The sequence below is a fragment of the Thamnophis elegans genome, chromosome 8 (assembly GCF_009769535.1).
Source record: "Thamnophis elegans isolate rThaEle1 chromosome 8, rThaEle1.pri, whole genome shotgun sequence".
NCBI lineage: Eukaryota > Metazoa > Chordata > Lepidosauria > Squamata > Colubridae > Thamnophis > Thamnophis elegans.
Genome location: NC_045548.1, coordinates 34,764,808 through 34,789,200, shown reverse-complemented (window position 1 = coordinate 34,789,200; position 24,393 = coordinate 34,764,808).

Genomic DNA, 24,393 nt, shown 5'->3' with positions numbered 1-24,393 from the left:
ATAATAGTCTCTCAGTAGGGGGGAATCAGCATTATGCAAGCCCACCATCCATGCCGCTGCTTTATTTTCCAAAGCCATCATAATAACTCTTACCTTTGCTTCATCAGTAACCAGTTCATCACCATACCTTTGCATATAATTCCATACTTGAACAATGAAGAACCCTAAATCCTTTGGTTCTCCCTCATATTTTACACTTAATGGGGGAACTTTAGCCATCTGGCGTCTGCAGGGAGGGGCCCCTCCTCTTGGAATGTTTCTAGCTGCTGTGATTGGAGTCAGCGCTGGGTCATCTTGTTCAGCTCCCCCTCCAGTCTCTCTCGGATCAAACAAGGTTTCTGTATACTTCCCTTCTGGTTCCTGGGTATCGGCTTCTCTCTCCAGACCACTCTCATGGGCTCGGTGCCTCTCCCACGCCCCTTCAAAGAGTTTCATCGCTTGGGACATCATAAGGTTCTCCTCCTCAGGGTCCCGTCAGTCAGCCATTGGTTGTCTGGGTCTCCTCATAGCATTGTCCATAGTACAATCCCATATCTCCACAGCTGTCAGGTGGGAGACATCTTCAAAAATCATCATCAGGTTCGTATGCTGGACAGTTGGCCTTGACGGGAAACTCCTCTCCTTGCCACATGCGCAGTAGATGGTAAGAAACAACTTCCAATTAACAATCTTCCTGTACAGATTATTTCTCACACCCAAATACCATGCCCTCCCTCCCCGTTTCAATGGCAGCCGAAAAGCAAGCAGCAAGACAGAGACTGACAGAATGACCGAGCACCTTTCAATGTTAGTTGAAGTTCAAAAATCTTCCAGATCAGATTTGGGGGCAGGAAATGAGCAAAGAAGCCATTTTTAAGCATAGAAGCTGACTGGGTGACTTTGAGCCAGTCACTCTCTCTCAGCCCATTCGCCTCACTGGGTTATTGTTGTGGGGAAAATAGGAGGAAAAAGGAGTACTAGGTGTGTTCCCTGCCTTCTTTTATATATTTAAAAAGGCAGGATTAAAAAGAAACTTTGGCATCGGAGCTTTACTAAAGAAGCCCTTCATACGAAGCCTAATTATTTTTTTATTACTGTAGTAATATTAATTAATTAAATGTATATGTTGCCCAACTCCCAGTGACTCTTGGCAATTACAGTGCTCCAAGGATGAAATAAGAATTATATTTTGGGGCACTGAGATCAAACTCTTCCATCCCATCAGACTGCAATGGGACCACTAAAGTTGTATTTTTGTTCCTTTGGGTTATTAATGCTTTGAACAGCCTTCCCCATATATATGTGTTACATTTTCTCAAGACACAACTTGAGAAACATTCACAAATTATGTTTATATGCTTATTTTTATTTTCAAAACAAGTGGAAAAAGGACCAACTTTTTGTTCCAAATGTTTGTCTTAAATCTTCTTCCTGCTCCTCTTTGTTTTATCCTTCTTCAATTTTTTCTTTCTTTTTGAAACATTGAGCATATTGCCCAGCAAACGTTCATCTTACTAACAAATAAAAATATAGTAATTAAAAATAAATTTTACATTACAAAAATATGGTAATAAAAATAGCTGCAGCCCCAGTTAATAGAGCTACCAATTTATTGTAAGTTTTGCTACTATCTTCAAATGATATGGGATGTTGACAATTGATACTCAAATATGGCCAAAGCAGGGGTGGGTGGCCGCTGATCTTACTACCAGTTCGCAACCCGCCCGCAATATGTGCATGTGTTCAGTGTAAATTGTATCTAGTTATTCTACCCTCCTCTTAGAAATCTCTTCTGGAAACAATGGTACAAACAAGCTAGCAGCTATTTTGCTTCAAACTCATCTCATTTTTTTAGATATCACAGCAGGTAGCAGCACTTAGCTGATACTGGTTGATGTCAAAAAAGCTAAGCAAGGTCAAACCTGGTTAATATTTGGATGGGAGCATCCAGAAAATCTAAAAGTTTCAAAGTAGACTTGCAAAGTAAATGAAGCATTAAAAAAACACCAAGAGGAGGCAGCAAATTAAATTTGTGTTATTACCAAGATAACATGAGTTTACTCATGTAATCATTAAGAGCTTGAAACTTACTTTATTTCTAGAAAGCTTATTCAATAATATATGTGGATGTGCTGGCTAAAGATTATGAGATGCAGATTAATATGGTACAGACCCAATTGACAGCATATACCAGTCCCTGTATCACAGGCACTACACTTTAAATTCCAGCTGAAATAGTGACCCACTTTGCCATGTAAGTAAGCTTCTCAAACATGTCACACTGGCTTCTGTATGAGACAGATGTGGACTAGATGAGTCTTTAGCCTGCTTTCCCAAGGCTCCTTTTAGGGTTTATGTTCACACATGGAGGATATATGATTAGAAAGGTTAAATTGAGCAAAGTGGATAAAGTATTTTAGCAGGAAGGTAGATTTTAACAGTTTGTAATGACTGCATCAATTTTTAGCAAATATATTTACAATTAAGATGGAAGGCAGTTTATCAGTGATAGTTTTCTCTAAATAATCTTGGAAAATAAAAACTATTGTAGAAAAGTTTTTCTATTCACTTGATTTTGCTTTTTCTCTTTTTTTTAAAATAGAAACTAGCACAAAATTAGCAGCTAGGACCCCAGGGAATACTAATTACCACATTTAAATTTAAAGATATACCCACACATGCTGCAGATGGAATGCTAAATTTAATTTCTACAAATCATAATTCCTACAAGCACTGGAAGCATGGTGATGGGGACAATTGAGATTTTTTCAAAACATCTAGAAGGTACATACTTCACGTTTCTATTTGTGAAGACCATTTAGAAAAAGAAAAAAAACTGAAATAGAAAACAAATGATGTAAGACAAAACTTTTTCAACCTGAGTAACATGGACTCCATAGGCCGGTCAATTTAGGGCTTTTAGCAATTGTACATAAATTGTCTATCCTTGCCTCCTGCCAAGGTATTGTTTGTCCTTACAGACTAGCCAGTGGTGGGTTCTGAATCTCGGTGCAACCAGTATGGTGCAACGTGGCCGGGACTCCACCACACGCATGCGCGCATCTGTACTTACCACCCACAACGCTCCAGCTGCTCAGCGGAGCATTGTGTAGGCACCATACACTGCGTGCGCGTAAACCCCAATTGGCTCAAATACAGGTAAGGAGGATGGGTAGACCCTCCAGAGCACTATACCAGAACAGGAGCTGGTGCTCCCAGCAGGCACTGGTACTGGTCGTATTCCACCACTGAGACTAGCCCAAATCCCTGGGATTTAATTTCTTTCAGTTTGTCCCTATTGATTCTTCTGTTGAAATCAGAGGTGATATTCTGCCGGTTCGCCCAGGTTTGGGCTCCCCCCACCTGTCCAGACATCATCATGGATGCTCTGTGCATGCGCAGAAGGTTCTGCACATGTGCAGAAGTGCCATGTGCGAGTGAAGAAAGCAAGTGCATGTGTGTGCTCCTGGTTCTGAACCAGTAGAAAAGATAAGAGGAAACCATTACTGGTTCAAATGTCTTCAAAGTTCATTCCTCTCCTTCCAGCTTTTCTTGCAGATCTCCAGTAAAAGTTCTGCAGGTGAAAGAGATAAAAATTAACAAGGGCAGTTAATTTACAAAGATCAAGTGTCTTCCTTCTACTCACCAATTACTTCCTCTTTTGCTGCCAACATGGCTCCCAATAAGTTTGAAACAGAAAGGCAGATGATGTAGAATCTCATGATCAGATAAATACTCAAGAGATTTCCCCTATATTTTGATGTATTTTTATTATAGCTAATTAAAAAAAAAAACCCTCTCAAGAACTGGAAATGAAGACATCAAACTGAAAGACATTTTGCTTTCTGGATTTATCCCAGAGTAGATGATTTTTGATCTAAGATTATAGATCAGTTTTAGGTATGGTTTCAAAAGTATATCCCTATGCCCTGATTGGTTTGGGATGTTGGGATCATGTCTTATGGGACAAGAACTGATTATAATTATTTGTAGCAGCTGCCAATAACTGCAATTCTACATTATGGTTACAAGAGTAATCTCTCCCAAGGGAACATGGTTTACAAAATGAAAAGAGTTTACAGAGAGGAAAAAGATTATTGCCATAATAAAACTGATTCCTGAAATTATGGCATGATGCCACAAACTTCTCTTCATGCAAATAAATACAGCATATGAGGAGGTTTGCCAGAATATGTTTCCTCTGTGAATAAAAGCTTATGCCAAAAATCATATATGATCTCTTGACAAAAATCATAGATCGCCTATTGCATTTTTGCCCAATGAAACAAATTGCCCAATAGAGTTCTTCTGTGTTCCCTGCAGCATAGGTTGTTTGCAATGTCTCTCATGAGCTTTTAGTAGGGGAATTTCCCAGTATTTGTCTGAAGATACTAAAGCTTTAAACTGGCCTTTCAAATGCAAAGACATGCTCAGTCCTTCAGGGTTTGTCTGATGCCAGTAGTAACAGAAGCTATTTTGCAGGAGTCAATTAATTAATCAGCTCCCAGTAATAGACAACTGATCTACACTGTATCCTCAAGCTGAAAGACATTCAGAAATTGAGAATTCGGTCCATTTGGTTGATCTTTCTTAAAATGGAGTGTATTGCACTAGCCTGGTGTCTATTATGCCAGAAATGACAGGTTTTACTTTAAAATTGCCAAGTAAAGCTTATATGTGTTAAATTCATGTAAAATATGAATGCTAAACATATACCTGATTTAATGTATATTTAATATATACCTGTAAAATGTATGTATGTATATATGTATATATGTATGTATGCATGTATGCATGTTATGTATGTATAATGTATATAAAGCAAAACAGAAATGTTTTATACCTAAGAAAGATATGTAGCACCCACTACATTGCTGAAGGGAGCTTGAGATCCAAGTAAGCTTTCTTGACAAACAGCATAACCACTTGGCAATGTTTGGCTACTGTTTACTCATTAGTAAACCTACCCCAATTATAATTTTTTATTTGAATTTACAAAGAGAGAGAGAGAGAGAGAGAGAGAGGGAGGGAGGGAGGGAGGGAGGGAGGCGCATTTACATTTCTCTGCAAACTAGAATGCAGAACAGAATTTTGCAAAGAACACAACACATACTAATGACTTTCTTGATGGCATTTAGAATACTAGTAGCAATTTTAGTCAAGTGCATGCCACTCCTAAAATCTGACTTGGGGAAAGTTAGTATTTACTTCCTGCACAGGACAACTTCAGAAAAGAAATCCTAAATTTAAAGGTGACGTTCCTTATAACCAAATGATCCTCTCAAATTTGGGGATCCTTTCATTGTTTCTTCATGAAAATGAGTAAAGGTCTGCTCAGAGTAATAAACCTAAGATGTGATTGATGGCTAAAGTGAACTGATGCTATTTTATTTCCCATCTCCTGCTCTGACTTCTCTTTAACATTGAGGTAACTGTCAAAAAATGGACCTAGCTATTATGGATGACAAGGGATAAATGCCTTGTGTTGTCCTCCAAAGGTTAAAGTTTACCAACTCAGTTGGAAGCCACAATCTCCAATAACCATTAATCCACTAAACTCCAGTAGGAGTGAACATATTTATTGCTGTAGTCACTAAAGGGTGAAATAAAGATTCGTTTTTAGTTAGGAACGCAAAGCTTTTTAGATCAATACAGACCCACTGTTGGAATCAATCTAAAGTTTGAAATTTTTAGGTAAAGATTTACAGGGTTATTTTTTGCACTGTTAATATTCTAAAGGTAAAGGCTGGAAGGAGGAGAGATGAAAAAAAACAGTCTCATATTATATAATAATCAAATGGAAAAATACTCACAACTTCATAACGGACATCAACTATGCATCTAGCAAATGAATAAACCACCAGTAATGTGGCCCATAAATTTGCCAATAAACAGGTAAAGCCAAAATGCATTCATAAACCATCATCATAAAATAGTAGCTACAATTGCCTATTTAATAATATAAGTAATCAATAAACATTAATAATGGAATTGTTGCATTTTTTTATTACTATGCATATTAAGCATTTCAATTATTTCTACTTAGTTTGATAGATAAATGTACACACATGGTTTATATTTGGTCTTGAGAAGAATATAGATTTGCTTTATAAAAATAAAAGTCACTGTTTCTCAGTCAACTGGGAATAGTTGGCTTGTTCTATCCCTTTATTGTTCATGTTTGAAGCATGTTTGCAATTTATTATGTAATTTCAGATCTGATAAAGTAATTGTCTGGCAAACCATGCAAAGTGTCTGAATTTGGAGTAGCAAAATAACTTAATAGATCAGTGTCTGTAAAGATATTACTAAATCTGGTTGAAATGTATTTGAATATTAGTAGCTCGGGTTCAAAGTTATGTTGTTGGTTTGAGCTCTGAGATTGGTGATTATTAAATCTCTTAGATGTGAGGCAGAACCCAAGTTATCATGAACATTACATGATCATTTAATACATTCCATGTATTAAATTCATTGTCATCAACAGTGCCAATGTCAACATGTATTCCTGAACCAAACAGGCATGTCCCAATTTCACATGGTGTAGGTATGTTTATATGCACTGTTTAATATAACTGAGAAAAAGAAAAGAAAATCATTGCTAGGCAAGAAGGCAGCTTCCTCCACATGGCTTATAATGTTCTCATATTATAGACTGTAGCATATACCTTATTATGTCTATAAGATAAAAATATATTGTAATCATTAAAGCATGTTTACCTGTTGCTCAATTATTACATAAAACAATCTTCCAACTCAACCAATCAAAAGAGAAACATTCTACTTAGCTCTCTGCAATCCCTCAATATGGTCTAACAATGCACAATGTAGCAGAATTATATGTTGAACATAAGCAAATATAGAGCTCAGGACCTGTATGGCCCACATTATGATATTTAATGATGAAAAACCCCAGAGTATAAAGGGGAATATATGAGGCTTTGATGAGGTAGCCCATACATCCAATGTGTGCATTGCCCAGACTTTTCTGAGAGGCAAGTCAGAAAGATTACAATTGAAGGACCCCCTGGATCCATCACTGTCAGTGAAGACACATGGGAAAGTAGAATGAATGCCTTTTACTGGCTTGAAATAACAGCTTTACAGATTTATACAAGTCTTTGAGGGCAGAAATAACCTGCCACCAGTTCTGCATACACTGGTGACCTCAAGGAAAAAAAGGTCTTTTCACTTTTGGGATCCCAAATACAGTTAAATATTTTGAAGCCATTCCTTCAAGTGTTTTATATTCAATTAGTTATAAAGTGTTCATGCTACAGTAAGATAATGCATTTTACTTTTCTATGTTAATTATTGACAGAATTTTTAGTGTTTCTTCCTTCTAAAAACATCATTACATCTTAATACTGTTGATTATTGGGAGATTTTAAATTATAAGGTTATTCACAAATATTTTATTCAGTAGAGAGAAGCCAGTGCTGAAAGATGCAACCTGCTTACCAAAAATAATAAAAGGGCTGTACATTATCACTGCCTATCCTATACTCTCTGCAATTCCTTTAGAAGAACATCAAAATCAGTTAAAGAATTATCTATTTATCACTTTATATTTTTTATTTCATTATAAATCTGTAGAACTGTATAATGAAAACATTTACACTATAGTTGGAATTTATTACAACAGAAGAGCATCTAAGCCAGGCGCAATTAAATCCAGCCAAAACCAAACAGGTATGTAAGAATCTGTCAGATCCTTGATAACCTCTCTGTTTGTGTAGTCCTACAGAAGAATGTTTCACTTAATTATTTCATCTGTACTTACATTTTACAGGATACAGTATTGTGAGTTACCCTGAAATATCAATCTTATATTAACTAATCAGCAACAATTGTTCAAAACAAAGCAATAATCGATAGGCAGGGTTTGAAAAGTAACTTTTTCAAAGAGATTAGGTCTTCCTTGAGCTAACAGTCGATCAACTTGTTTTTATTCTTTTCACCCAAAGGAATGTTGAAAAGAAATTGCATAAAGGGAGTCAGGAATCTTTTCTGTTTGATTATCAGGAGGATTGCTCTCCCCAAACAGGACTGAACAAAATCAAATTTGGTTTGGTAGGAGAAGTTGGAAAAGAACAGACAAATGTTCTTAGAGTTTGAGTGTTTTCCAACAGTCTGTCAGGGCAATCTGGTTTACCTAAATATGGGATGGAACATACTGTTTCCGCTTAATAGCCTGAATTCAAATCCCAGAAAGGGTATGGCTAGCTGACGAGAGCTAAATAACTTGAAATAGATCTATACTAGTCTCCCTTTATTTCTTTGTTGATAAAATATAAGTTCCCAGAGCTTGTGAACGAAAAGAAGAAGAAAGAGGAGAAAAAGTGGCTGGAGAACTTCCAGCTCCATAATTAAGCCCTTCCCCTTCTTAGTCTCATGATCCAGAATGAAGCAGCCTTTAAAGGGTTAGAAAAAATTCCAGGTTGCTTTCCATATGCAACCTGTCTTGTGCACATATACAAACACATGAAGATGAAACACAATGGAATAGAGAAACATAGAGAGAAACAACCTCTACTAATCTATCCTGGTTATACACTTATCCCATACCTGCATTAATTCTTGGGGAGAAAGGAAATACTTACAAGTAAACAAATGTGGATACAATACCTGGCAAGAACACAAACCATATATACAGACAATGCATGCACACAAACCATGATTAGACATTGGGGGGGAAATGCATCCATATATATACTCACATTTCCTTATTTATTTAGTGTATGATGAGAACATGACAGAAGAGAAGTAAGCTTATACACACAACCCTTATAATTATATACAAAAACTTCTATGGGGGTATAGCAATGGCTTCATAACTGGATGTCCAATTCAGCTATCCAGGCAATCGCCTCTGGTGTTTCATGCATATCTTCTAGGGAAACAGAGAATGCACATTGTGGGCAATCTTGCACAGTATGTTTAATAGTTTGCATATCAGCACCACAATTGCAAGAAGGGAACCCTCTATCCCCACTGATAGTCACATATCAATGCATTACGAAGAGAGCAGAAATGCACACATATTGATGCAACAGATTACTACTAAAATACACACCTCTTTTCTATGGCAACTGCTGGTGGAATAGATAGAAGGAATTCCAGAAACTGGACTCTCTCTACTTTGTTATTATTTCCAGCCCAAGAGAGTATCATGTAAACAGGTTCAGAGACCTGTTGTCATCAGAAAAACTCTAAAAGTTGACCAGAATTGAAATAAATTTGATATGATGAAAAAAGCTAGCAAAAGAAAGTTTATGCTATAAAGTGGTTCTGATCTTTTTTAGAGGACTGTGAAAATATCTACAGACCCCTCACATCCTGGACATAAATTGTTTCAACTTCTACCCTCAAAATGACAGTATAGAGCACTGCACACCAGAACAACTAGACGCAAGGACAGTTTTTCCCGGAATGTCATCACTCTGTTAAACAACTAATTCCCACAACACTATATTTACTAAGATTGTATTACTATTATTATTCTTCTCAGCCTTCCTAATACCTATCTCCCCCCCACACTTTTGATTATAACCATGTTGCTTGTATCTTTACGATTTATATTGTTTTATTTGTTTCCTAGCATGATTTGATTGCTTATTAGTAACCTATGACTATCACTAAGTGTTGCATCTTATGATTCTTGATGAATGTATTTTTTTTCTTTTATGTACCCTGAAAACATATGCACCAAAGACAAATTCCTTACGTGTCCAATCACACCTGGCCAATAAAGAATTCTATTATGAATTGAGAAGAAAACCATTCAATAAAATATTTCCTTAAATGTATCCTTATAGAAGAGCTGTTTGAACAGCACCATGGCTTGGAAACATGGTTACCTCTTCTGTTTCCTGCCTGATTAGAAGATCGAAAGTGGGACACAGGCAGTTCATCCTGTGCTTCCCGTCGCATGTGCACGCACACATACACACCCCAAATGTGCAGAGACACAACGTGAGGAGGGAGCAGAACCACACAGATGGTTACTTCTTCACACAAAAGAAAATGGGCTATAAGCTCTGCCAGTAAAGTGGCTGGAAAGAATTATAGAAGCAATACTTACTCTACATATTTTCCCTATATATTTGCTTAATATTTATGTATGACATTGTGAGCTGTCTTGTTCCTGACTTGGGACGGTTAAAGAAGTGCTGCAAAATGTAATTTCTGTGGTGCTTTTTATATAGTTATATAATTCCTATGTTTTGGCTATTTGAACAATAGTAGTACTAATGTTTGCTTTTATTAGTAACCACACAAAATGTTTATTTTGGAATTATCTTTGTAATGCAAAGTATCACAACTGAAGCCATCAATTCATCACATCTAAGTTTGCAGCTACCATGGGTCTATAATTATTTTTTGTCTCTCCTGACCAAAGTCCGATTTCAGCTGATGATTGGATCATGAACACTTCTATAAACCATTATCAATTGCCTAAGGGCATCCAGCTCTTCCAGTTTCTTACTGTAATTTACCTTTTTAAGAGTCCCATGGAAGTTGAACAATTCATTCTTTTTAAAGAAGATAACCCACTCACTGGTTGTACAATTTTCTACAGTGCTAAAGAACTATAATAATGTTATTTCCCATCTGCAATGTTCATATATCAACTAAGAAAATAGCCAATATACTTCAGCTCTTCCCCCAATGAGATTAAACCAAGATAGTGTAAATGTTGGGTCCAAATATGCATAGAGTGGATATTTTAAGCTTTAATTCTAGTGCATTGTTGTTTTATTTTATTAACTTCCAACAGAGATAAAAACAACTTTATGTACAGTAAGTGGAGCAGGATTAGAATCTCCTTGTGACCGATGCCCCATCAGTTTTGAGGCATCGGTCACAAGGACTCAATACCTGTCATGGCTCCTTCACTTAACTCCCAATTAACAGTGCTCCCATACAGATTATTTCCCTCATCCAAATAACATGCATCCGGCCCTCCTCCAGAAAAAGGACGGTCACTCCTGCAGAAACGAAAGAACACAGAGAAACAAACGAACAACATAACATAGAAGAAAAAGGGGACGGGGAAAGAAAAAAGAAATCTATCGAGGTCAAGGCTTGTCCGGGTAGGCAGAATAGACTTTACGGAGAAGACGACGCGCCCGCACATGGGACTTATCAACCCATTCAGCATGAGACGGAGGGAAGTGCTTCCAGGCCACAAGGTATTGAACACAATTCCTAAGTTTCCTAGAGTCCAAATTCTCCTTAATCTCAAAATGCTGTTCACCCTCAATCAGGAGCGGGGTGGGAGGAGCTGTCAAAGGACCCTGCAATGGAGAAGCGCATTCTGGTTTCAAGAGATTGACATGAAACACCGGGTAAACACAGTGGAGATATTTAGGTAGTTCCAGACGTACGGATACAGGGTTGATGACCTTGATAATCGGGAACGGACCAACATATTTTGGGCCTAATTTCTTAGACTTTTGAGAGGTGCGGAGAAATTTAGTGGACAAATATACACGATCACCAACTTTATACTCCCTCGCCTTCACCCTCTTTTTATCTGCCTGTTTCTTATGTGCTTGATGTGCTGCATCCAGCGCTCGGTAAGCCAAAGGCCACATTTCTTGGAGCTGGTCACTCCACTCGGAAAGGGACAACCCTTGCGGTTTCTCTCGAGGTATTTCTGGAATGGGCACAAAATCATGTCCGTACACCACTTTGAAGGGGGTAAACCCCGTGCTGCTGTGCACCAAGTTGTTTACGCCACCTCAGCATGAGGCAACAATTCCACCAATTATCCTGTTGGTAATTGACAGTTCCAGCACTGTATTAGTCCTCTCACAAGCCCCATTAGTTTGAGGGTGGTGGGCGGAGCTTAAGCCCTGGGCGGGGCCTATCAACTTCAGAAACTCTTTCCAAAACAAGGAGGTGAATTGGACCTCCCTATCCGAGATGATGCGGTCCGGTACCCCATGCAGATGATAGATATGGGAGATGAACAACTTGGCCAGGGATTTAGCGGAAGGGATCTTGGAACAAGGAACAAAATGAACTTGCTTGGAGAACAAGTCGGTAACCACCCAAATCACTGTATTTCCTTGACTTTCTGGTAATTCAGCAATGAAATCCATAGAGATCTCCTTCCACGGTGCCTCAGGACGGGCCACTGCCTGGAACAATCCTTGAGGCTTACCTGGTGGTCGTTTTGCCACAGCACAAGTGGGGCAACTAGCCACATAAGATTCAATGTCTTTTTTCAATGAGGGCCACCAAAATTGTCTCTTGATGAGATGCAGGGTTTTCACAAACCCCAAATGTCCAGCCATGCGTGAGTCATGTGCACGTTGTAGGACCATGGTTCTAATAGTTGCAGGAACATACAATTTAACTCCAATCCAAGCCAGGCCATCCTTCATGGTGCATTCATCTCTGTGTTAGCGAAACCACTCATCAATTTCAAGAGCTTCCTTGAGCTTTGCCACCAGGTCCTGTGTGACCTCCAAATTGGAAGTGGTTTGGCTTCTAGTGACAACCGGAACAGCGAGGCTTCTTGTTGGCATGACAGGTTGGACAACACTAAGCTTTGAACTGTTATATTGAGGCAGTCTGGACAAAGCATCAGCCATAAAATGTTTCCCTCCTGGGATATATTTTAAAGTGAAATTGAATCTATTGAAATGTTGTACCCACCTCATTTGTTTGGGGGATAGTTTTCGGTTTTTTTTTTTAATGCTTCCAAGTTTTTGTAATCAGTCCATACCTCAAAAGGGTGTTTAGCCCCCTCCAAAAAATGACGCCAGGTCATCAAGGCCTACCAAACAGCAAAAGCTTCCTTCTCCCAAATAGTCCATCGTCTCTCAGTCTCTGTTAGCTTTCGAGAGGTGTAAGCGCAGGGTTGCAACTTCCCATGTGCATTCGTTTGAAGTAGCATCGCCCCTACCGCAACATCATTAGCATCTGCCTGGACCACAAAAGGTGAATCCATGTCCGGGTGTTTCAGGACTGTTTCAGCTGCAAACAGGCGTTTTAATTTCTTGAACGCAGCTTGGCATTCCATAGTCCAGTGCAAGGGTTTACCCGGTTTGGGCTTTGCCCCCCCCCCTTGATTTCAGGAGGTTTGTAATTGGCAAAGCAATCTTGGCAAAAGAAGGAATAAATTGATGATAGAAATTAGCAAAACCTAAGAAACTTTGCAATTGCTTGCGCATATGGGGGGCCGCCCATTCGGTGACTGCTTTGACCTTTGCTGGGTCCATTTCTATCCCCTCGTGGGATATGCAATACCCCAGATAATCCACCTTCTCTTGATGAAATTCGCATTTAGATAATTTAGCATACAGTTCTGCTGCACGAAGCTTTTTGAGCACTGTGCAAACAAGCTTCACATGTTCTTCACGTGTTTCCGTGTAAATAAGGATATCGTTTAGATAGACCATCACGCCTTTGTAAAGGTGATCATGTAAAACCTCATTTATCAGTTGCATGAATACGGCTGGCGCCCCCTGCAGCCCAAATGGCATAACTCGAAATTGGAAACAACCAAGAGAGCAATTAAACACAGTTTTCCACTCATCCCCTTCCTTAATTCTGACCCAGTTGTAGGCCTTTCGTAGATCCAATTTTGTGAAAATCTTCCCTTTGCCCAATTGGGCTAGCATGTCCTTCATCAGTGGCAAAGGGTAGACATTTTGGACACAAACTCCGTTCAGGTTTTTAAAATTAACACAGAGATGAAAGGAGCCATCTTTCTTTTCTCTGAATAAGACCGGTGCAGCCACTCGGGGTCTAGCTGGTTCAATGAAACCCCTTTCAAAAATTTTGTCAATGAATTTTCTCAATTTGTCCATTTCCCTAGGGGTCATTGAGTAAATTTGGGGCTTAGGGAGTTTTACTCCAGGTAGAATGTTAATGCTGCAATCGGTGGGTCTGTGTGAGGGCAACTTATCTGAGGATTTTTCACTGAAAACATCTTTCAGGTCCCAGTATTCTTTTGGGATTTTTTCCTCCCCTTCAATTTTTTTCTGCCCTCTGGCTGCTAGGTTGGGGTCAGAATTATTGAGTTTTGGAACCCCTTCATCCCTTTCAGGGGGCGTGGCAGACCAGATGCATAAACAACCTTTCCTCCAATTTATGTGTGGGTTCCATTTACGCAGCCAGGGCAATCCTAGTATATGGGGTCGGTCCATCCCTGGAGTTACAATAAAACTTATTGTTTCTTGGTGGGTTCCCATCCACCTCTCAATAGGTTCAGTCACAAAATGAGCAGGGCTCCCTTCCACAATAGAGCCATCCAATTGGCAAAATGCAATTGGGATTTTCAAGGTTTTTAGCTTTAATCCCAATTTCTCTACTATTTCTGGGCTCATAATGCAGCGTGTACAACCAGAATCTAAAAGAGCTAGAATTTTCTCCTGTGCGTCAGAAGAGGGCACTCTAAGCTCAACTTGGATAGTCATGGGCGCCGAACGGGAACTTACCCAGTGTCCCTCTTTATCAGAGTCACTTTCTTCCTAAAAGCTGGGGGTGTCGTCTCCTCCCTCCACAGGGTTGAAACGCTGAGAAGGATCCTCCCCTTTCAAGGCAGGTTCTTTCTTCCTGCTGGGAGGTTTCTCCAGCCTCTTCTCTTTCCGAGGGGGTGGGGTATTTTGGCTTATCTTGACCCGGAAATTCATGGCACGATGCCCCTCCTTCCCACAGCAGAATAGCAATAGCAATAGCAGTAGACTTATATACCGCTTCATAGGGCTTTCAGCCCTCTCTAAGCGGTTTACAGAGAGTCAGCATATTGCCCCCAACAATCTGGGTCCTCATTTTACCCACCTCGGAAGGATGGAAGGCTGAGTCAACCCTGAGCCGGTGAGATTTGAACCGCTGAACTGCTGATCTAGCAGTAGCCTGCAGTGCTGCATTTAACCACTGCGCCACCTTGGCTCTTCCAGAAACACATAAAAGGCTTGGGTTTGCTTGCGGAACTCTTGGGGGGGGGGTTTGGCAGGAGGGATTCTTCACCCTCACCTTCCCCTTTGTAATTCAGCCTGGCTAGGTCAATTTCCACATCAGCGGCTGCTTCATACCAGGGTTGCAATCTACGGGGAGGTCTTCTGTTCACACAATGCTGGTAAATCTCTTTATTCAACCCATCAGCGAAATGGTCTAGCAATGCTTCTTCAGACCACCCCTTTATGTAAGCTGACAGCTCCTGAAATTCTTGTACATACTCAGCTACTGGCCGTTTTCCCTGCCGAAGAGTTGTAAATTTAATTCTGGCTCTTCGCTCTGTGAGGGGGTCATTAAAGCGTTTCCTCAAAGTGGCCATAAACCCATTAAAGTCTCTCAAAAGTGGGGCGTCGGCATTGTGCAACCCCACCATCCAATCTGCTGCCTTTTTCTCCAAAGCCATTATTATAATTCTTACCTTAGCTTCATCAGAACCCAGTTCATTGCCATACATCTGCATATAATTCCACACTTGAATAAAAAATAGGCCAAGTTCTTTAGTTCTCCCCCATATTTTACACCTAAAGGAGGAACCTTAGCCATCCGGCGTCTGCAAGCCCCCCCCCCCTTTTGGAATGTCTCTGGCTGCAGGGATCGGGGTCGGCGCTGGGTCACCTAGTTCAACTCCCCTTTTGGCCCCTCTAACCTCTTTCAGATCAGGCAAAGTATATCTTCTCTCTGTCTCTGCCTCAATTCCTCTCTCCATATCACTCTCCCGAGTCCAGCGTCTCTCCCAGGCCCCCTTGAGAAGTTTCATGGCTTGGGACATCACAAGATTTTCCTCCTCAGGATCTCGCCACTCCGCTGCTGGTTTTCTGGGTCTCCTCACAGTAATCCTAGTCAACGGTTCTTCAGGATCTTCTTTCTGTCCCACTCCCCAAGTCCACCTAGGTCGAACAGATGGTTCCTCGACCTGCAGGTCAGCCAACAGCTCCGTCACCGAAGGGCCTGCGGCCGCTCCCATATCTTCCTCTTGATCACTGCCCTGGTGGGACATTCTTCAGCATTGGGTGCACCCTCCTTGGAAGGTGTTAGCTCCGGGATGGGTGCGAGGTTGAGATCCAGCTTAATGTCAAGGCTCCTTCACTTAATAACCAAAAAAGAAACCACTCAACTCCATTTTGCAGAATTAAGTGTACTTTTACTGATTACAAGTAATAAGAAGCTAAGCGAAGCTGGATGTGAGCAAAAGAGCATGAAAGCAAATGGATATCAATACATGATTCATTCCCCTCCCCTTGGTACCCCAGTCCATAGTCCAATCGTATATCTCCACAGCTGTCAGGTGGGAGACACCTTCAAAAAGCATCATCAGGTTGGTATGCTGGACAGTTGGCCTTGGCGGGAAACTCACCTCCTTCCACATGCGCAAACGAATGGTGAGAACAACTCCCAATTAACAGTCCTCCCATACAGATTATTTCCCTCACCCAAATACCATGCCCCCCCTCACTGTTTCAATGGGAGCCGAAAAGCAAGCAGCAAAACAGAGGCTGACAATACTATTAGAAAGGTTTCTATCAGTATGTACACACTGAGTTGGGTTTCATTTTTATGTGCCTTTCCCGTTTACTTGGTTTACACTGAATGCATTTTTTAATTTATTCTTCTAATTAAAAATATTTAAACATTGAAAGCATTTTAAGTACTTGCATTTGCAAATCAAATTGACACTATTTAGATACATTTCCTACTGGAAAAAGTTAAGAATTCCACTTCTTCCCTTGCATTTCTTTGTATTGATATATTTTTTAATACTCAGATTTATTATTATATAGATTTATTTTTACCATAAACATATCTTTTCCTCTTTGCTTTTATATGTATTTGCTGGCTCCATGTTTTATCTAAGACTTTGCAGATGGTGATCTGCTTCCCTAGGGTTTTTTATAGCTATATTATTTTCAAAAACATTTCAAAAATATTTGAAAAAGGATTACATTAGTTTATCAAACAAACCCAACAGGTTTTAAAGCAAGTCTACACTGAAGGCTATAATGTTGCCAGTCTTGCAATAAACCAGGCTTTTATTAGTAACCACATTTAAAAAAAAAAAAATGCCCGTAAAAATTAACAAGGGGAATTTCAATTTTTCGAAAGGATTTTTTTTTGTTGATAATTTCCATTTTTATCTCCAACCATTATGGAGTTATAGGGAACTAACCATTTAACCTGATGCAATTCCACTTCTGGATGGGATAATATTGAGTTTGAGGGAGGTTTTTCCTTCAACTTAGCATAGTTGAGAATATTTAATAAGGAAATATACCTGCACAGCAAAACTTCATATTTCCATGGGGCTAACAAACATTTACAACAAAGGGGGATAGTAACATCTTCTCCATTCATTTGCAGTACCACATATGATTTCTTATAAATCATCCAGGGAAGAAAGTTCAGCCTTGTAGCTTCCTACAGAGCAAATATTGGTGAGTGAAAACACTCTAAAACAAGTTTACTTGCCACAACTCTATTGCCACAACAATGTATTTGCAAAAAATCTTATTTTTTGCAAATACATTATAGGAAAAAATATCCTTCTGGGTTCAATTCCAAGTGGGGAAAAAGACACTGGAAACTTGGAGGCTGTTTGGAAAGATGGTTTAATGGTGGACAGGATCACATGGCTTGAGATCCTAAACAAGATCACATTGTTTGAGCTTCTGAGCAGAATCCCGTGGCTTGAGTTCCTGAGCAGAAAAAGGACCGAGATGCTGAGAGAACCTGTGTTTTATACAGTGACGTGCGGTGAGGTTTATGCCTGGTGAGGCTCAGCTGGGCATCCTTTTGCGAAGCAGGGCAGCGTTCGGCCTTGGCGGTGGGGGGGGGAATTTGCATCGCGGGAGCCGCCAAGCGCCCAGGTCTGCAGTAAAGGCGCTTGGCGGCTCCCACGATGCAAAGTGCCCCGCCGCCCACCCGCTGACCCGGCCTGCGGCCACTGCTTCTCCAAGCTCCGCCGCTGGAAGTCTCGGATCGCCTCTGGGGGAAAGCTGAGTGAGAAGCGGAGCGAAGCTTCTCCGTGGCCTCCCAGCTCTGCGCAGTGCAGGGTCAGCGGGTGGGCGGCGGGGCACTTTGCATCGTGGGAGCCGCCAAGCGGCCAGATCTGCAATAAAGGCGCTTGGCAGCTCCCGCGATGCAAAGTGCCCGTCTCCACAAGAAAGAAGCGAGGGCTTCTCCCGCCTGGCTCTTGTAAGGAAACCCCCGGCTAAGCGTTTTGTGGCTGGCTGAAATGTGCGGACATTTCCAGCCACCCACAGGGGGACTAGGAGGGAAGGAGTCGCTCCTCGGGAGTCTATCTAGCCAGCAGCCCCAGGAGACACCCCTGCCCCCCAGAGAAGAATTGGGGCCACCAAAGCTCCCACACCCACCCACCTTTGGGATGCAAGAGACAGCAAGGCTTGCAGCGAAGAGAATCTGGACCCTGGGAAGGTTGGGGAGGGGTGAAGAGCAAGCCTCCTCCTTCTCCCCCACTCCTCTCTCCTCTGAAGCGCGCCCTCCGAAATAACCCGCCCAACGTAAGCGTTCTCAAGAAGACATGATTGGCTGCTTCCAGATCAGGAGGCGGGAGAATTAGTGCCTCTTTTGCATCTGGACTTCTTTGCCTTTTAACTCTTTCTTAACTTTTAGAAGGCGAAAAATTCCTTATGGAAAAGAGGCCCCGAGTTCTCTCGCCTCTTGCTTTGGTTAACACTAAGCAGACACCAAGCCATTGTGACCTGGAATCTGGTAGCAACTATCTTGGCTTTAATTATTTAAAAAAATATATTTAAATTTCTTTTCTTTTCCTGAGGAGAGTGGTGAGGCTCCGCCTCCCTTGCCTCTAGTGACTGCATGTCCCTGGTTTTATACTCTCTGTTGGGCCCTACCTTTCTGTTTTCTGTTCCTGTGTAAGAAATGTATCCCATTGGCTTTCAGACTCCCAAGGGGCAGGGGTCTTAGCTAAGCTGTCTTGTGTCACATTAAGGATGGTTCTATTGGTTTCTTGAAGCTTTGATGAAGAATAGGAAGCAGTAAAGCCTAGAGAAGCTAAATCTCTCCTTTAAATATTATCCACTAAAAGTAATATGAATACAAATTCAAGAAGAATAAACAATACAATCAGAAAAATATTTGTATTTGCATGATTTAAATAAGATGATTTGAAAATATTTTAAAAGTTATTTGCCCCAAATAGCCAAAAAATGGTTACACAATTATTTGTTTCACAAAACTAAAATCTTAAATTCTGAGTTGGAAGGTTTTGAAATTGATAGTCATTCAAAAGTGATTTTAAACTGTATCGCAAATCTTGGCCTAATATGTAAATCTTTAGTGTCACTCAAAGGTAAGACAATCCAGCTATATTTAACCCTTAAATCTATGAACATAAAACTACCAATGCATCATTAAGCACAAGTGGCATGAAAACCTTTATGACCAAAGAGACTATCTGGAGGTCCTTGTGAGGAAGAATAATAGGAGCTTGGCCCTTCTCCATTCCCCTTGCACTATGCATTCCCAGTTCCCAGCTTGCTTTGCCTTCCTTGTTCCTCCTGGCAGCCAAAGCAGAAATGGCTATGGAAAGAGCAGTGCTGCAGGGAGGCAATTGGACCCCCACAGATTACTGAACCCCCTCAGGCTCTTCCTGCATGCAACACTGAGTGTTCAACTACAAAAAACTTGTTCCCTTTTCTTTTGGAGAATGACTTTCTGACCACTCTACTTTGATCCCACCTCAGCCTGCCTCAACAGCAGGCTTGCCCCAAGATGAAGGACGACTTCCATAAAATGGTGAATACCTTATCTTGGAGCTTGGACAGGGATTATTTGTGGATGGACTCTTAGGGTTTTTTTTTTACATTAGGTCTTAATCTTGGGAACTTTTATTTTTAATTTGGTCTTCTGCTTCCAATACTCTGGGTCATGCAACCAAAACCCATTTCAGCTAAATAACAAGGAATAAATGCTAAAAAAGGCATACACCATATTATGTGATTCTCAATAACATATAGAAAAAAAGAATCTATTACTCTTTTCAGATCTGTAAGTATCTTATTTTGCGGCAAAATCAAAAACAAATACTTTAATAGCAATAGCACTTAGACTTATATACTGCTTCACAGTGTTTTACAACAGAATGGTTTACAGAGTCAGCATATTTTCCCCAACAATCTGGATCCTTATATTACTAGATGGTTAATCAACCTTGAGTCGGTCAGGATTTAAGAAACCGAACTCCTGACAATGTGAGAAGTTAGCTTGCAATACTCCATTCTAACCACCGTGCCACCACAGCTCTAATTTAATTATTTACAACTACACTATATTGGAGCAGATAGACACTATACTTTGAAGACCTAATAGTATATATATATATACACCACAGTCATCAATGGTCCATCCTTACTGGTCCTGCCATCACCTATGGGTTAAAGCAGTGCTCCTTAACCTTTCTGGCACCAGGGGCTGGTTTGGTGGAAGATAGCTTTCCATGCACGAAGGGGTGTGCTTTCCATGCACAAAGGGGTGTGTGTTGTGTGCAACCTAGATCCTTCACATGTACAGATGGAACTTTGCTCGCTTGCATGGCCCAGTTCCTACCACTCTGCAACCTGGGGATTGGGAACCCAGGGTTAGACAATCCCTCAGACCAAATTCTGGATATATAAATCAAGCTGTAGAGAAGAGGAAGAATTATAAAAATGTTAACCACACCATTCTTTTGGTAGATGTTTCTTCAATTTAGTGCAGAATTCCACTTAATCTGGGCTACTGAGCATGTTTGGAGTTTTAATGCTCAGATGCAACAGGTAGAAAGGGGGCAATCCCAAAAGAACAAAAACAAAAAACAAAATCAGATAGGGGATAGAGGCTGGAAGTTCCTAAGAGAGGTCTGCCAGCACCTTGGTATGAAGACTCCGGGTGTTATGCCTGGAGCTCCATGTCCAACAAAAAGAATGTCTTGATAAAGAGTTCAGAACCAAAAGAAAATCCTGGGCAACAAGTTCCAGATGTCCAAAAATGTTTCAGCTAGAGTTCTATAACTACTGTAACATCTAATCGTCATCCTTCCCATGGCAAAGTACTTTTAAAACTGAAAAAAAATGGTATGTAATACCTTCTATTGGGATTTATAGTTTCATGGGGAAAGGCTTTTTAATTCTTCAATTTAGCACTATTATGCAGGAAAAACATTCCTTTAAAAGGTTTAGAAAATAAGTATAAATTCATATGAATAATATAATAGGTAAGCTACTTCTTAGAGACAGGACAGAACACAATCATTGGGCATTTTTATTTTGCAGTAATTTGTCATCAATACAAGGTACGGCATCATTTAATATCACTTTGTAGCCCAGTAATGCAGATTTTCCTGATCTCATTCCTTTCAAGATGTGTCAGACTAAAATACTATCACCACCTTCTGAACAAGGACTTCTGTTTGCAGATGAGAAGAGCGGCTTCCCATCATACCTAAAAGGCATCAGAATGGGGTAAGTTGTTCAAGTTTCATTTGAATTTCAAGTATCTATTCTGTCACTTGATTGGATAGACTGGTGTGAAGACATGAAACAAAGGACAAATTTTACAGTATCATGAGAAAAAGGTTATGGGTATCTTTTCATTTGTTCCCTGAGAGGTTATGCACCAGAGACAAATTCCTTGTGTATCCAATCACACTTGGCCACTAAAGAATTCTATTCTGTTCTGCTCTATTTTGGTGCATTGTTATGTGATTACGCATGACCCTTTGAAAATCATAATACAAATTGTGTTGTGAATCTCATAGCAATCAATGCCTTCAAGATGTGAATTGTACATTCACACTGGGTTTATGATCACATTTACACTGCAGATGAGAGACAGTGTATATCAAAATAAATGTGACATGACTTGTAAGCATAATAGTGTTAGCAACAGTAATTGCGCAAGTGTGATATAAAACCTTATATTTCTTAGAAGAAAAGACACTTATGATGGCTACCCAGTATCTGTTCTTTAGTTTTATATATATATATAACTATATATATACCATTAGGGGCTATTTAGCATTATGTCTTTTGTTAGTAAAACTTTAAAAATCTAACATACATGGTTGTTCCTCATGTTGAATGATACAGAATGATAATTCTTTGGATACATAAGAGGAAAAGTTGCTCAGCTGAATAGGCTAGAAACTTTCTGCACAATGAAAATCAATAAATCATATATATATATATATATATATATATATATATATATATATATATATATATATATATATATAATATCACATATTACTGTTGCAAAATATTGGGTTTCTGTCTGGATGGTCTCTTGTGACGAGCTGATGGACAGAGAATGGAAGTAGTGAACTTCCTCCCATATTTGGGCATATTTGTGAGGGTTGTGACTTTAAATATATACCTTTCTCCCTGGCTCAGCTGATAACGGAGGAGAGCCGTGGCTTATTGGTTAACACATCTGCCTAAGATGCAATACAGCCCAGGTTCGAATCCCAGTAAGGGTATGGCTAGCTGATGAGAGCTAAATAGCTTGAAATAGATCTATACTAGTCTCCCTTTATTTATTTATCAGCACAAATACAACACACACACACACATATATATAAATTAGCTATATATTTTCTACAATATGAAAGCAGTCTATGGTCCAGGTGGTATATTTACTAGGTGGGTGGGTAGAAACTAGAGGAACTATAGTTCAGCATAGATGTCTGGTAGCAGATTGGCAAAGGTTGATATCAAACTAAGGGCAAAATTATCAATGCAATTATCCCAAAACATTGGATAATGTTTAATAAGAGCCGTTTTAGAGAAAGCAAGATGTAAATTATATTACAAAATGCAAAATGCATATAGTAATTTAAATCATTTGACATCAGCACTATTTTTATGGTATTAGTGACCTCATCACAAGCAGGGTCCACCCGCTTTCTTTATGATTCAACTTCCAGCTGGTTTCCAGCATATATTTTTGCATCCTCTGCAAACTAAGAAGAATATAAGGGCATCTCTCTGTCTAAAAATCTTGCTTCAAATTCTTAAGATTTTTTATTCCAAACTTCCTCTGAATTGCTGATCTTCCGCTTCCTTTAATTTCTTCAAGGTTGTATTTTCTTTGGGGGCAACTGAAAATTTGACCAGAGCTGTAAATCTGAAAATGGGATCAATTGTGGAGACATTGCCCTCTGCTTGAGTTCCTGTTCATAGAAGAAATAGCCTAAAATATCCCCAACCAACTGCTATAAAGCAACTAAGGAAAAAAATGTGTTCCTCAGCAAGGATCATAACTGTCTCCAGATCAAGGGAAAAGTTGAAATGCTTTGTTTGGTTAAATAGCCACCTCCCTACTCTTCGAGTCATCTCCTGCACTGCAAAGTCTCTAGACTCCAAAAGAAATCTGGTAATATGCTAATCTGATAATAAAAGTGACTTCTGATCTGTTATCTGTTCAGCTGACAGTGAAGTACAGAGACGGTTGTCTAACCAGACAAAATGATAGCGAAAATATGCTTCCAAACAAGGGCATAAATCTTGGATGGCACAGATGAACTATTAAAATGGAATAGTTATAGTACCAATACTATGCACTAGCCTCATTTTACCTCCATTCCTCCATCTTTTCCTTTCACAGATGCATGAACCGTCAGGATGTACCGTCAAGCTAATAACATAGAGTTAAGAGGGTGGCAATATCTCTTATACCTAGATCAGAGTTTCCATCACAAGGAAGGGGGCAGAAAAGAAAATAATGGCTAGTATGAAACTGGGAGCATACTGTACAGGCACCAAAGTTTGCATATTGCACTTGGTGTCTGAAGATCATAAATCTATGCATGAGAAAGATGTAGTGGAAATTTTTTGGGGGGATTAGAGTTTATTTTTGTCATCTCTGTGAGACAGCTACTCATTCATCCAGATCACAGCTAAGAAAAAAAGCTGGTCACAGAAATTAGCAGTTTCAGCTCAGCAGCAAAGTCGCCAGCCTGTGAAGGCAGAGAGAAATTGACTAATTAGCAATGCGCACTAAAACTTGACGGTTCTTTATAGAGAGAGAGATGAGAGAAAGGAGAGAGGCAGAGGAAGGGAGGGGGGTCGCTTTCTCCCCTTCTTTCTTCCAAAGATGTTTGAAATCGCAGTCATTTACGCTCGACAATTTTTACAATAGCCTTGAGCCATAATTTTGCGAGTCTCTCCAGCATCCATCCCCCTGTATGGTCTCTCTCCACTGGCCATGCACGACCGTTTCTCTCCCCAACCGTGGATTTCCTATTACTCTCGTTACGACTCACTGAGCCCCAGGCCCAAGGATAATGATGTGTTGTTTCTTGGTAGCATAATTTGTCACACGTACATTTTTTCTTCTTCTTCTCTTGCAGAAAGCTCTGCGCGCTCTCTCTTTCTCTCTCCCCTTCTCCCTCTCGTACATTTTCTTGCTGTTGCTAATTCATGGTGA